Source organism: Cervus elaphus, chromosome 5, assembly GCF_910594005.1.
Source record: "Cervus elaphus chromosome 5, mCerEla1.1, whole genome shotgun sequence".
NCBI lineage: Eukaryota > Metazoa > Chordata > Mammalia > Artiodactyla > Cervidae > Cervus > Cervus elaphus.
Genome location: NC_057819.1, coordinates 112,076,514 through 112,090,555, shown reverse-complemented (window position 1 = coordinate 112,090,555; position 14,042 = coordinate 112,076,514). Strand labels below are relative to the sequence as shown.

The 14,042-nt window shown below is 47.5% G+C and overlaps 1 protein-coding gene and 1 pseudogene across 3 annotated transcripts in view; both read right to left on the bottom strand.

Moving 5' to 3' along the window:
* Positions 1 to 1,691: 1,691 nt before the first annotated feature.
* Positions 1,692 to 2,803, bottom strand: LOC122693454 (annotated as a pseudogene).
* A 577-nt stretch (positions 2,804 to 3,380) lies between these two features.
* CDK12 (cyclin dependent kinase 12) overlaps positions 3,381 to 14,042 on the bottom strand; it is a 63,040-nt gene continuing 52,378 nt past the window's right edge. For 2 of the 3 annotated variants that reach the window (XR_006341288.1, XR_006341289.1), the window contains one exon: positions 3,381 to 8,643. The gene's annotated coding sequence lies outside the window, so the exon portion shown is untranslated. Of the gene's footprint in view, positions 8,644 to 10,416; positions 10,520 to 14,042 lie in introns of all 3 variants that reach the window. The other variant, XR_006341290.1, reaches the window with a different exon arrangement.

Sequence of the window (14,042 nt, the reverse complement as noted above, 5' to 3'; positions counted from 1 at the left end):
GTCGGGCTTCCCACACCTCTCCCTCTCTCTCTCTTCCCGCCAGCCAACCTGGAAGTCAAAGCGGCCTAGACATGTTGTGTGTAGTGGTGCAAGTATGTGTGTGTGTGTGCGTGCGTGTGTGTACGCCTGTATGTTGTCTCTGTTTTGGATCGCAGTAGAATGCAGTATGTAAATGAGATGGTTATTACCGCAATGTTCATCAAGCTGAGCCGAGAAGACATTAATAGCCTGATGAATATGCATGTGAATTTGTTAATTAAGTTAATTATTCTGCTGAAAATGCATTCGTCTTCCAAGGACATTTTCCCAATGATTTTTACATGCTCTAGCCATTAGTCATGCTATATTTTATCAGGGAAATGAGTTTGCTTAAGTTGTAAAAAAAAAAAAAAAAGAGAGAGCACGAAGAGAAATAGAGAAAGGAAGAGGGAAAAAATGAAAGAGGAAAGAGGAAAACGTGTTGAAGTTGAGAGTTGGAAGGCATCTGAGGCCAGCCTTAAGTTTGAGGCCCAGCTGGGCTTTTGAAGCCTGTGCTCGATTTTTATGGGTATCTCACTCTAAAATTTTTGCCCTTTTTTTTTTTTGATGACAAACTTTTTTTTTTCCCAGTGCCAAATTTCCAACACATTAATTAATTGTTGTAGCCAATTAACTGTAGTTGTGCAAATGAGTTTAGCACTAATTACCATGCAGTGCCTGTAATCACATAAAAAACTTGCTGAGAGAGAAGAAAGAGGAAGGCGAAGGGAGTGGTGGCAGGACAGGAGGGTACCTGGAGTGGATGGAGGGGCAGCCAAGACGAGAGAAGGAGCAGAGGCCTTGGGGTTTCCTGGTTAGGTGCCATCTTGGCTTAAAGGGCAGGTAGCTCTCTCCACATTCCAGACCTCTGACAGTCAGGAATCTAACTGGGAATCAGAGCCAGTAAAAGTGGCCCCCTTTTGTCTAAGAACTTCTACCCAGGGAATTCCCTGACTGTCCAGTGGTTAGGACTCTGTGCTTTCACAGCCAAGGGCCCAGGTTCAATCCCTGGTGGGGGAACTAAGATTCTGTAAGCCACACTGTGGGGCAAAAAGACAAAAACAAATTAAAAAAACCCACCAACTTCCACCCCCAAAAAAGGTTTAGAATAGATATCTCTGATTATTTCAAGAATGCAAAGTACTCCTTATAAATTCTGAAGCCCTCAGTGTTTATCCCCCATGGCCAGAATTACTGGATAAGGATGGAGGGTGCATTGGAAGAAGATTAGCCATTTCTGATGGGCCAAGGGAGATGGAGAAGAGTGATGTGTGCTCTCAGCTTGGTTCCTGGGCTGTAAGTAGACAGGGAAAGTTGTTGTAAGTCCACTACAACCACTGGAATAGGCCAGGGGAACAGTGGTAACAGCAACTGTAAAAAAAAAAAAAAAAAAAATCCAGTCCCAGCAGGAGGTGGGAGGAGGCAGCCTTTGGCCAGACATAGCTCTCAGGAGGAAAGCCAAACTTTCTCTCCTGCAAGCTGGCATCTCTGCCATTCATCACGTTTGGGCTGACTCTAGGTTTCCACCTGTCAGCTTCTGCCAGTGCCCAGAGGCTGAGGGATAGACCAAATGATTTCTCTAGCTCCTTCTGACTTAGCTGTCCATGATTTGGAGAGAAAGAGCAGTGGTAAAGCGAGGACTAAGTGTGAACTGGCTTTTTTTTTTAGGCAGATAAAGACTTGTTTTTTTTATTGAATGAGTGATGCTTGTAGTTGCCAAGGCCACTATGTACAGAGAAGAGGGGAGAACTTTATTTCTTGGTTTCTTCCTTCTTGGACGGAGTCCTTATGATTTCCTCCTTCTTGGCCTGGAGCCGCTCTTCACGGTGCTTGTGGGCTTCCTTGGTCTTCAACCTGTGGGCCTCAGCCTGGTCTGCCAGAAGCTTCTTGCAAGCCTAGTCTGCCTTCAGCTTGCGGATATGTTCCACGAGAATCTGCTTGTTTCTGAACATATTACCCTTCACTTTAAGGTACAGGCTGTGATACATGTAGTGGTCAATCTTCTTAGGTTCACAGTATCTTCTGAGAAGCCACTGCAGGCTTCTCAGCCTCCTCATCCAGGTTACCTTCTCATTGGAGCATTGGCAGTACCCTTTCCCTTACCTATGCCTCTGTGCATCCCGTTCCAGTGGGCCAAGGTGTCTTTCCAGCATCGAGCCTGGGAATGGACCATCATAGTCTTCCACATCATCAGCCCATCTTTGATCAGCTTCTAGAGCTGCTGATGTGAGGTGGCATTGGTGATTTCATTAGTCTTATTGGGGCCTAACCAGACCTTCTTTTTGCCACAGCGGAGGATGCTGAAGGCAAGCCTCTTCTGAAGCCTGAGCATACTTTTGGTTGCAGCCGCAGAGGCAAAATGGTGAACTGGCATTTTTTTATTCCACTCTGCTTTCCTCCTACCATGTCCCAGACACTGAGCCTGCCCAAGGTGTATGTGTCTGTGTGTAAATGACCTATAGTTCCCCACCACACTAAACAAAAAAATTAAAATGCTATTTTTCCTTTACTGCCTTCCACCTGTCACCCCAGAATAGAAAGCTCACTTGTCATGGGACTCAGTTTCCTCAGACCTCATCAGAGACACTCAACTTCACATTTCCAAGGAGAGCCTTGGCTATTTATCCTCTGATACATACCCAAAGGCTGAGTTCTCCCTTTCCCATTCCAGGTCTCAGGTTTTCGGAAAGACTGCTCATGGGCTTCATCCACTTCAGACTTGAAGTGTCAAAGGGGGAATGATTTCAAACACACAAGTTATGTTGCCCCCTGCTTCATGATGTGCACGGGCACTTGGCGTGCTCAGGTGTGTCCAAGTCTTTGCAACTCATGGAGTGTAGCCTGCCAGGTTCCTCTATCCATGGGATTTTCCAGACAAGAATACTGGGTTGGGTTGCCACTTCCTGCTTTAGGGGATCTTCCCAACCCAGGGACTGAACCTGCATCTCTTACATTTCCTGCACTGGCAGGCAGATTCTTTACCTTTATGACACAGCTCCTGTAACCTATGAAGCAAAGTTAGCAGTGAGGACCTGAACTGACCCCGGCTGCTCCAGGGCTCTTCCTGCCCCTGGCATCTCTCTTTTGGTTCTGCCCACATCCTCTTGACCTTAGTCAAGGTCTGAGAAAGCCGGCTGTAGTAGAGCCTGATTGTCTTGAGTTCCAAGTTCTTCTTTGCCATTTAACAGCATGTGATCGGGGGAAAGTCATTTATGAGCCTCAATTTTCCCTGTCTATGAGATGGAAGTAATAATAGGTGCCATGACTGAAGGGTTAAGAAACTTAATAATAGTGAATATAAAACAACACTCAGGACACCAAGAATAGGCTTTTTCATTAGTTGCTAAGTGAGTACAAAGTCAGAGCACAAAGTGTTCCTTTTTTCAAAAAACTTTTAGTTTTATTGGAGTATAACTGATTTACAATGTTGTATTCAGTATTCTTTAATAGATTAATGGTTAAACATGGTACATCTGTGGTACATCCATATCTTGAAATAAATAAAATAAACTACTGATACATTAAAAAACTCGGATGGATCTCTAGAGGATTATGCTGAGTGAAAAAAAATCCAATCCCCAAAAGTTACACAATGTATGATTCCATTTTCAAATGACAAAATTTTAGAAGTGGAGGATATATTAGTGGTTGTCAAGGGTTAAGAAGGGGGTGACATAGAGGCGTGATCATTAAAAGGGTAACATGAAGAATCCTTGTGGTGCTGGAACTGTGGTAGCAGATTTAAGAATTTACAGAGGTAATAAAATTGCATAGAACTTAATATATACACATATACAGGTAAAACTGGGGAAATATGACTAAGACTGGTGGTTTGAAATAATGGCAATGTTCCGGTTGTGATGTTATGCTACAGTTTTACAAGATGTTACTACTGGGTGAAAGTGGGCAAAATGTATAAGGGAACTCTCTGTATTATTTTTACAACTGCAATTACCTCAATTTTTAAAAAGGATATGATAGATTATTAATGTTTCTGCTGGGTATAGGAGAGAGAAGGGGCTGCCCTTGTGTTCCCACTGCAGAATTCCAAAGAGGAAGATTAAAAAATATTATTCTCATTGCATCAATAAGATGATTATAACTATGGGGACTGGGGTATTTGTATCTGTTGTACCAGTAATTTCACTCCCTTGAATTTACTTTAAAAATTGCATGAAGTTTTTCACAAGAAAAAAAGAATTCTGTAACTATTATGGTGATGGATGTTAACTAGACTCACTGTGATGATAATTTTGCAATATATACAAATACTGAACCATTATGTTGTAACCTGAAACTAATAAAATGTTGTATATCAATTCTACTTCAATAAAAAATGAAAAAAAAACCACACAAGTTTTATGTGGTAGGATGTTCATCATGGTATTATCTGTAACAGTAAACATATCTAAATGATTAAAATAGTGGATGAGCTTTATAAATCATGACATACCTAGGTGATGAAATAGTCTACAGACTTTAAACATCCTTAAAAATATAGTACACCAAGAACAATGCCAGGTAGTTCTTCATTTTACTGAGATGTTCTGGGTATTTAAGAGAGCTAATACAGGTAAACGCACTTACAAACTGTAAAGTGCTTGGCAAGCGCTCTGTGCTGCTATCTTTTTATTTTGGCTGTGCTGCACAGCACGGAGGATCTTAGTTCCCTGACCAGGGATGGAACACACACGCCCCCTGCAGTGGAAGCACGGAGTCCTAACCACTGGACCACCAGCCACCAGGGCTTTCCATTCCTCCATGTTACCTTACTGGCTGTCTCTCCCAGCTCCATTCTAGATGAAGCTGTACTTCCAGGCAGGACACTACCTGCGGAGCTCCTAGCTGAAGTCATGGGTATGCGGAAACTGACTTCTTCTGGAGTGTGACTCAAAGGATTGGGGCTACTTCCTTTCCAGGAGACTGCCGTCCTGTTTCACATCATCAATAAAACTATGGACATTACCCCCAGCACTTGCACAAACTCACATTTGGCTATAATTCCAGGGGATTCATAAGAGCCTTTGAAGAAATCAGCCCTGATGACTCTAAAAAAGTAGTAGACTCTATTGTATCAACCACTATTGACTGAGCACCTACTCAGTATCAGGCACTTTCTGAGGTACTTTACACACATTATTTCACTAAATTCTCTTCACCATCTTAAAAGGTTATCTACATTTCACAGGCAAGGAAACTAGGGCTAAAAGAGGTTATGGGATTTACCAAGGTGGCACAGCTAGTGAGCAGCAGCACCAGCATTGGAACTCAAGGCTGTCAGCCCATAAATTTACAATCTAACCACCACACATACTAGGTTTAGAACTGAGGGGGAAACTGCACTGAGGTTCACGTCTGGAGGAGCCCCAGAAAATTACCCCTGCTCTTCCAATGCCCCTTGGGTAAACACAGACTTAAAACCATCCAAGGCAAAAGAAAAGTCTCTAAAGAGAAGTAGGTCCATTTTGAAGTCTTATACCCCACAAGTAAGTTTTTCCATATGTCTAACCTCTATCCTTTCTGCTAAAATCCTATTATTTTATTTCTCTTGTTTCCAGCGGGGATGGTGAATATATGACATGATGCCCCTCCATGAAAGGTCCTGGGACCAGATGGGATAGAGGAGTTTCTCTTTCCATAGGACTGTTGAGGCCTCAGTTCCCTTGGTCTCTTGGATCTTTCCCAATGTATCAAACCAAACAATGAGCAGGAGAAAATGTATCAGGAAACTAGACCAAGGAGATCAGCTTGGAGGGTGGCCTGGGACTCTCTCAGGACCTTAGTGCTAGGCTCAGGGTGAAGTTAAGGTGGGCAGTTTTCCCCACCAGGCTCAGCAGCCAGCTTCATGTTTGACATCTACTCAGCTGTGGAGGTCTGGCCAGCACCGTTCATGCCAGAGCCTCTTGTTTGTCTCAATATGACATCTCTATAGAAAGGAGGGGCCCCAGGGGTTCTGCCACTCTGCATTTATTCCTCCTGTCTCAATACTACCTGGTTGTACTTGCTCAGGAGCAGCCAGTCCACTGAGGAGGGGAGTGCTTAGAGATAACCAGGGAAGAGAATAATCTTGTGAGGAGAAGCCTGGGATCCTAAGACTTTTCTCTCAACATGAGAGTCAGGAAGGAAACTGGGGCCTGAGTCCAGACACAGATTGGGAAGAAGAGGTGTCTTCCGTCCCTCTGTCTCTCCTTCCCTCCTCCAAGCACTATTCTACCCTGCTGGGACCTAAGCAGGCCCACTGCTCACTTTGGCTTCCCTTGACCCACCTATCTTATGGACAGGAGAGGGTTAAAGACATGGTATGGGCAAGCCATAAATTTCCCATCAGTGTGGGGAGAGGAGGACTGTTGGCAGGGAGGGGGGTAAGCTGGGGGGGGAGGGGGAGCTGGGAAAAAGCCAGGAGGTTGTCTCTAGGTAACAATAAACACTGCAAGCAAGGAGCAGCTGTTACACTTACTCTCTCTGCATCACAATGCTGAAATAACACTAATAAACCAATGTGCCCAATGCACAGGCATATACACATTCAGGGCCAAGCTCTGCTGTACCCCTAGAGCTGCCCTTTGCTTCAGGTCAGGGCCCTTGGTGCCAGTGGACATGCTTGTCTTGGCCTCGCTATACTTATGTGGAGGATGAGGACTGGTGAGTCAGTCTCAGAGCCAGAGTGGCATTCTCAAAAGAAGGAGGGTTTCAGAGGCTGGGGATTCTGGGTTCAGAACCGGAGGGCTTTCACCAATGGGAAGAGGTCAAATGGGGTAACTCTTGGCTGGGAGTTGGGAGGAGCGGAGGAGAGTGAGAAAAAAGTGTAGGCAACAGACAACTACTTACCATGTCTTTTCAGATTGGAGGGCATGAGGTAGCCAGAAGCGGAGTCGGCTAAATGGAGGTGGAAGTTAAAGGAGGGTTGAGGAGAAGGTTTAAGAGGTGGTATTGTGGAGTGATCCTTGTACCTCCTGGAGTTGAACTCCCCACACCTGCCTACACCCGACCAGGTGCACCGAGCCTCCCCCTTACATCACCACTTTTATAGCAGAGCCAGGTGATATGTCAGTTCAGTTCAGGGTTGAGCTTTACTATGGGTGTTCCAGCAGGGGTGCCTGGGTTCCTGATGCTGCCAGGAAGAGCTGGGGAAGTGGAACTGGTCACATCTCCCTACACAAACAGCAGCCAGCCTGTCCCTTTGTCCAACCAAAACTGTCTCTGGATCCCCAGAAGCATCCCAGCAGAGGGGCCCCTCACTGCTGCTGGACAGCAGAGCTGCCATCAGTGAAAAGAATAGAAATAGACAAATGAAAACTTAGGTTCTCTCAGAGAGCTCCTCTCCGATTCTTCTCTGAGGTTAGAAGGAGGATATTTATTAAGTGTCTAGATACACTGGTATCCAAGATCTTTATTTCCTTTTGCTGAAACAGGGAGGCCCCTGGGACTGTGGTCAGGGGCATGGCTAGTTCTCCTGGTCCTCTTTCTGGCCCTGTTCGGCTGGTGTGACCTTAAACATAGTATTTTATCATCCCCCTGATTCAGAAAGTCTGGAGAAGATGCACATCGCCTACTTGGCCTGTAAGGGAAGAGAAAATCAGCACCTTTGAAGACCACAGTTTCTGTTTCCAGCAAAGAAAGTATAAGACCAAGTGGTAATCCTTCCATGTTCTGGTCTTAAAATAGTGCCCCCCTACTTTAAAAAAAAATTTTTGGGTGCCCAGAGCTGTGGAAGGCAAGAGAGGGCAGGGAGCAGTAGCTGTGTCTGCCCAGGAGTGCCGAGCTGCCCAGCACACCACCCTGTGTGTAGCCCATGGACACGGCAGAGTAAGAATAACTAGCCTCTCCTATCCTTTCCTCACTGAGAAGCCTCTCCCTGGGAATGCTCAGCATTCCCTGCCATCTTCTCTCCTATTTCCCTCTCTTCTTTCTTAGCTGGGGTCTCTCCTTGCCCCACAATCCAGATGAGAGACCTCTATCCACAGAGCGCAGAGTGGGGGAGAAATGGGGCAAAAGGGAGCTCTAACAGGCCCTGACACCTTCTCCTCTGTTGTTATCATGAGCCACCCCCCATTGTTATGAGTCACCAGAACCTTGAGCTCAGTTGAGCTGCCAGCAGCCTTCTCCCTCCCCACAGCCGCTCCAGCCAGGCAGACAGGCACCTACAGGACCCAAGAGCCCACCATCTTCCTACTCCCAGGGCCACAGTCCCCTTCTTAATCCCTAGGAATCTGCACCACAGACACACTGAGACGCATTAGAAAGAAGTGGGAGAGACCCCGGCACGTGCTCTGTGCTGGAGCAGAGGGCCAGCTGCCCGTACAGCAGAGCAGGGTCACCAGCCAGGAAGCCTGGCACAGCCTGGGCACAGAGCCGTGTCAGCATGTGAGAAGGCACGTGAGACAGGACGGGGTACGGAGGCGCTTCAGGAGCAGGCGTCTCCTCCTGTCCCTCTCTGGTCTCTGTCTCTGCTCCTCGGCTTCTCTGCCCAGGTACTGATGGACATCATGGCACTGCCACCTCTGAAATGTCTTCCTTTGCCTCCTCCACGGCTTTGGGAGTTAGAGAACGGTCTGCTTGGTAACCTTCGAGGTGTCAAGGTGGGAGGTTCAGACATCCAGCTCTCTTACCAACCAGTGGGACACACTGAGGGAGAAGGAGGAAAGGAGCCCCATCAGAGTAAAAGTTAAACCTGGGCCAACACAGAGTCCCTCAGCAACCCCTCTTCTCTAGAGTGCAGGGGATGCTGGGTGCTGCTACCTCTGCCTTCCACTTACTTCAAGTCTATCCCTCTTTCCCTGCAAAAGCTCAGGGTTACTTCTGGATTCCAGAGCAGGCTCCAGGCTCTGACTCCAAGGCTGTAAATGTCATACCCTTGGTTAAATCTTGAGAGTGTGAGGCAGGGCTGGTGGGGATTGAGGGGAGGGAAGTCTTGTTCCTGACAGAAACATCAAAAATCTATCAATAATGGAATGGTTTAAGGGCCTTTTAGCTCCTCCAGTATACCTCTAATCCTGGAGTAGGGGTATACAAGGGGTGAGAAAGAGGGCCTTCAGAAAGCCTGACGCTCTTGTCTTTCTCCACTGAATGCTCTTCCGTTGCTCTGTTTCTCTAAAGAGCCATCTAATAAATCTCCTCAACAACACTCAGTACGAATACCCTGCTTTGAGTTAGGTAGCAACCCCCCGCCCAAAGGTGGGACTACAGGCCTCAGTTTCCAAATTCCCCCTCTCTATCTTTCCTCCTTCTGGCTTCTCCCTGACCTACTCTCACAAGAAAACCTTCCTTTTTAACTCCCTAGCACAATTCCCGCCACCCCCAACTCCCCCCACCATTGCACCTCTTCCTGCAGGTCCTTGGAAGCAGGGGCAATGCAAGGGGGCCTTCTTATCTTGTTGGTAGTAGAAAGGGCAGAGAATCAGACAGCCAAGGAGATGGCCCTGAGGGTCTAAGAAAAGGGAAGAGTGAGCCTGGGGGCACTTAGAAAGGCACATCTGGGTCTTTCCTAGGGACTTTGGGGATATTAAATGGTGGGTGTACTGAGATGAGAACATATTTCTGGGAGTAGGGGATAAGTGTTGGGGGCTTGGAGAGTGTGACAAAGTTTCTTAAACTCACACAGCTTTCCAAGCTCTCTGCCCATCCTTGTCCAGACCTCAACTTGGTCTCATGAAGCACAGAACAATGGTGAATTTTTTTTTAATGTTGACTTTTTTGAGGAAGGAAGGAGATGCCAAGAAATGCCATCTTTGGCAACTTGGTGGGCAAGTCACTTCTCCCCATAAACCTTTCTTAACTCTAGCATCTGAACAGTGATGGAGGTGGGGGTGGGGACAGCTGGAAACGTGCCCCCCTCTCCAGTGTGCATCAATACCTTATAGAATCAGACGGGGCTTCACTAAGAGCTTTGGGCCATGGTGCTGCACAAATACAGGGGCATTTCTGACTCAGCTTTCAGAGCCTTGAGTTTTAATTCTATCTCTCTTCTTGGCCTAGACATAGGACAAGACCACACCTTGCTACATTTTGGGGCATAATTTTCTCTAGCAGTTTTTACTGCAGCAGAGAAATTTGTGATAAGATCTCGGAAAAAGCTCAATATTTAGTCACTATTGGGGAATCTATACCTTGGTCAAGGAACTGGCGAAGTTGATGTATTTCCTTCCCTGTGCCTTTTCGAATACAGTAAAATCTCATGGGAGTGGGTAGTTGTGGAGGATCTGTCTACATGAAAGCAAGGGCATGGAGATGCCCTCCGGAACAGATTGTATGAGGGAAATGTCCCCCCAGTAATGCACCCACCTTACTCCCTTAAGTTGCTTTCAAAACTCAGGGGTCAGAGACAGGAGACTCCAAGAAACGGAAAATAATACTCTGCCAAACCTTTCCCCTTGACTTTCCTCCTGATACCCTACCTACCTACATTTTCTGGGGTTCCCAGGAATACCCCAAATCCAGGAACAAAAGCAACTCCAGGACAAGATTCAACTGATTTCCCTTCTCTGGGTCTCTGTTTTCACATCTGTAAAATGAACAGTTTGAAGAGACGAGCTCCAAGTTCTCTTCCTCACCACAGTAAGGGTCTGTGATCCATACCCCAAGGCATCAGCACTCATTTGCATGTGGTCTCCATAGCGCTTATTTTATGTCTAAACACACAGAAATATCTCTGAACCCTGCCCCTCTCCTCCCTCTCACCAAAGTCTCCGGTTCCTTGGTCCCTAGCTCTTCTCCTCACCCTTCAAGGACCTCAAAGCTCTGTCCTCACTTTCCTTTCACAATTTTACAGCACTCACTGGGACAAGCTCAAATGCACAAAACTCAGGAACAAGAAAACAGCCTTACCTAACATCCTGGCTGCAATTTGGGGGCTCAGAAATGAGGCAACTGGTACGGTTCCATCCTTTTTGAAGGTCCTGGCAGTTGGGGGAAAATCCCAGTGCCTCTCCTCCTCCTCCACCTTGCTATTCTCCATGCCAGAACGCAAAGTGGCCAGTGATTGATGGGCCTGGGTTCCCGGTAACCGCACCCAGTGGCCCAATCCTCCTCCCCTACCCAAGCTCTCCCCTGTCCCTATTCAGAGATCAGATTGTCTCATGTTGGTCCCTGAGGTCCCATTAATTAAAAATACATCCAATTAAATGGCAGGTGAAAACGTGCTATTGGAGCTCTCCACCCCCCCTGCCCCAGCTTGGTCCCCCCTACCCCCCTTTTAAGGCTCAGCTGTGCTTTGAGCTGAGAAAAAAAAAGAGAGGAAGAAAAAGGGAGAGAGAAGAGGAAGACATAGAGGTGGGGTGTGGGGGAAAGCTATTTGAACCTCTGCCAGGGTAGCATGTGCCAGCCTGGGAGGGTGGCACTGTGCCCTGGTGTCTAATTTCTGGAGGTGTGAGTAGGTTCAGTCAGCTGGGTACCCACTTCCATTTCCCTTAAAGGGGCAGAGGGAAGTCAAAGGTTGTGGCTAACTTTACTGTCCTCCTTCTGGGTTCGGTGAGTGAAAGGTAGAAGTGTAAATGGTAGAGGGCCCTTAAGATGGGGTGTGATGTTCAGGGGTTGCAAGAGTCTGAGGCTTCTATTCTTGGTATACCCCTGCTCCTCCCCAAACTGCAAAGAAGATAACGAGAAGCATGGTGGGACCCAGGTGGCAGGGCATGGCAGTGCTCCCAAGCCAGGCTGTACCTACCCCTGCCCACAGGAAAGCTGAGAAAAAAATGAAGGGAGGAAGGAAGGAGCCATGATTTGGGTGGGAGCAGATGAGTCAAATAGGATAAAATATACAAGCATGGACATTTGCGTGGGCAGCACCTTATAAGTAAGAGGCTCTGGAGGGACCTATTTGTTCTTTCTCTGTGCAAAAAGAAGCACAAGTAGTACAAAGTCACCTCAATCTGGCAGGCTGTGAGTAGGGCATCTTTTCTCCTTCACGTTTATGGTGTCCCCAGCATTTTGTAAGGCATCTGCCCCGTCGCCACCCATCTAAAGCCTTCTGGCCCCAAGCAAGGCAAAGTTAATAGGCACTGAGAGCTGTTGGGTGAGGAGCTACGAAAAAAGGAGTAACTAAAAGTGGTACTCAGAATCCAGGCAGTACTGGGGGTATCTGCCAACTGAGGGCCCCCGCCTGGCCTCCTTGGCAGTCTCAGTACCTCCTCACTTCACTTTAACGCTAATTGGAGATTTTAATCTGCGCTGCTGCTCTGCTCGGGGTGCTGGGGGGAGCGCCAGCTGTGCAGCAATTCCAGCAGCACCGACTGTTTAATCAAGCTGTCCTCCTGGGGAGGGACCCTCGGGCACGGGGGTAGGAGGGAGGAGGAGGACCTCTGTCATCTCCCTTAGCCTGTTCAGCCTAGAAGGGCTTCCTGGAGACTGAGGACCAAATGTGGGAGACCTTATCCCCACAAGGGCTCCGTGGCCCTTGGATCCTTAGAGGAGCCAATATACATATGGGAGCACCATGAGGCTTAAGGGCCAAAGCAGCCCCCATCCCATCCTGCTTTCTGACACCTTTTTGGCACAGAGCCCCAGAGTGTCCTGGGTGTCCTTTAGACACTCAGGCTGTAAATATCTTTCAGATCATCTGAGCTCTGCAGGTTTGTGCTGGGAGAAGTGATGGGGGCATAGAAGGTTGAACTTTGCTACTCTCTCAGTCTTTTCAGTCCTCTCCCTTTCTCTTAAGAGAGCTAACTCTTTAAGAGCTACTTCTCTTAAAACAATTATCATAAGAGACTTTTTTTTTCCTCTCTGAAAACCCAGATACCTCCAAACTCTGGGCTGGAAAGTGACTGTCTAGAGGCTGAGGATAGGCGGAGCCTGTTACACCCCTAAAGAAAGAAACACCTGTACGAGGTGTTTGGTGCCTAAAACTAGGAGGCTTTCCAGGTTTGACTGGGAATCCAGTGACATGTCAGTCCACTAGGGAAGAGCATTCAGGGTCTCAGGCCATTTTTTAAGGAAGATCAAGTGCAAGAACAATTAACTATTCTTCTGGCTCCTTGGGCCTCTGGACTCAGGCTCCCTGGGGATGTTTCTCACCCCTGTCTCAGGGAAAGAGTGTGGTGCCCTCCTCTCCCTTCCCCCAAATGCTGTCCGCTAAGGGGCCCGAGTTTTAATTGGTCAGCAGCGCCCTCGTGTGGCAAAAACCAAGGCTGTAGCAGACCAAGTGGCCCAGCAGCTTTGAGGGATCAGACACCCAGACTGACAGAGAGGTAGGCACAGTACTCCAGGTACCCAATACTTCCAGAGACATTTCCTACTTTCTAACACCTAACTCTCCATCCATCCCATCCTAACTGCTTCACCTCCAATTCACGGTATGTGCCTACCAGGGGAGGGGGCACCTTACCCAGAGCTGGCATTTGCTTAGGCCTACTGCTTACACTAAAAAGACTTCGCTGGTGGCTCTGATGGTAAAGCGTCTGCCTACAATGCGGGAGACCAGGGTTCAATCCTTGGGTCAGGAAGATCTCCTGGAGAAGGAAATGGCAACCCACTCCAGTATTCTTGCCTGGAAAATCCTATGGACGGAGAAGCCTGGTAGGCTATAGTCCATGGGGTCACAAAGAGTCAGACACGACTGAGCGACTTCACTCACTCACTGCTTACACTGTCTAGATTGCAGGGGTGAAGAGTCATTGCTGAGAGAGGAGATCTAAGGTCAAAAGGGTAAGCTGATATCAACTACAATGGCAGGAGAGGCTCTGGAACCCTTGCCAACTCCCTACAGGTGCCAGACGAGAGCTGCCTCCTGAGCTGGAGACTGAGTATTACCTACTGATGGGTTCTGCCCTACAGTGATCCATGTGCTACTCCCTGGATGTGTCTGGGAATGAATAGGGGCAGACTCTTAAGAGTCTGAGATCCTTGTCCTCAGAAATGGACACAAGATAAAACCTTTCCCTCAAAAGATTCAAGTTATTCCCCAAGGTTCCAGGTCACAGGGTAGAATGCACATCTAGGACTTCAGGCTTCCAGCCCTAAGAGAAGGGCTGCCTATCATTAAACCCTTCCTCTCCAGTGTCAAACACTATCCATTTACTGTTCCCTTCTTCCCC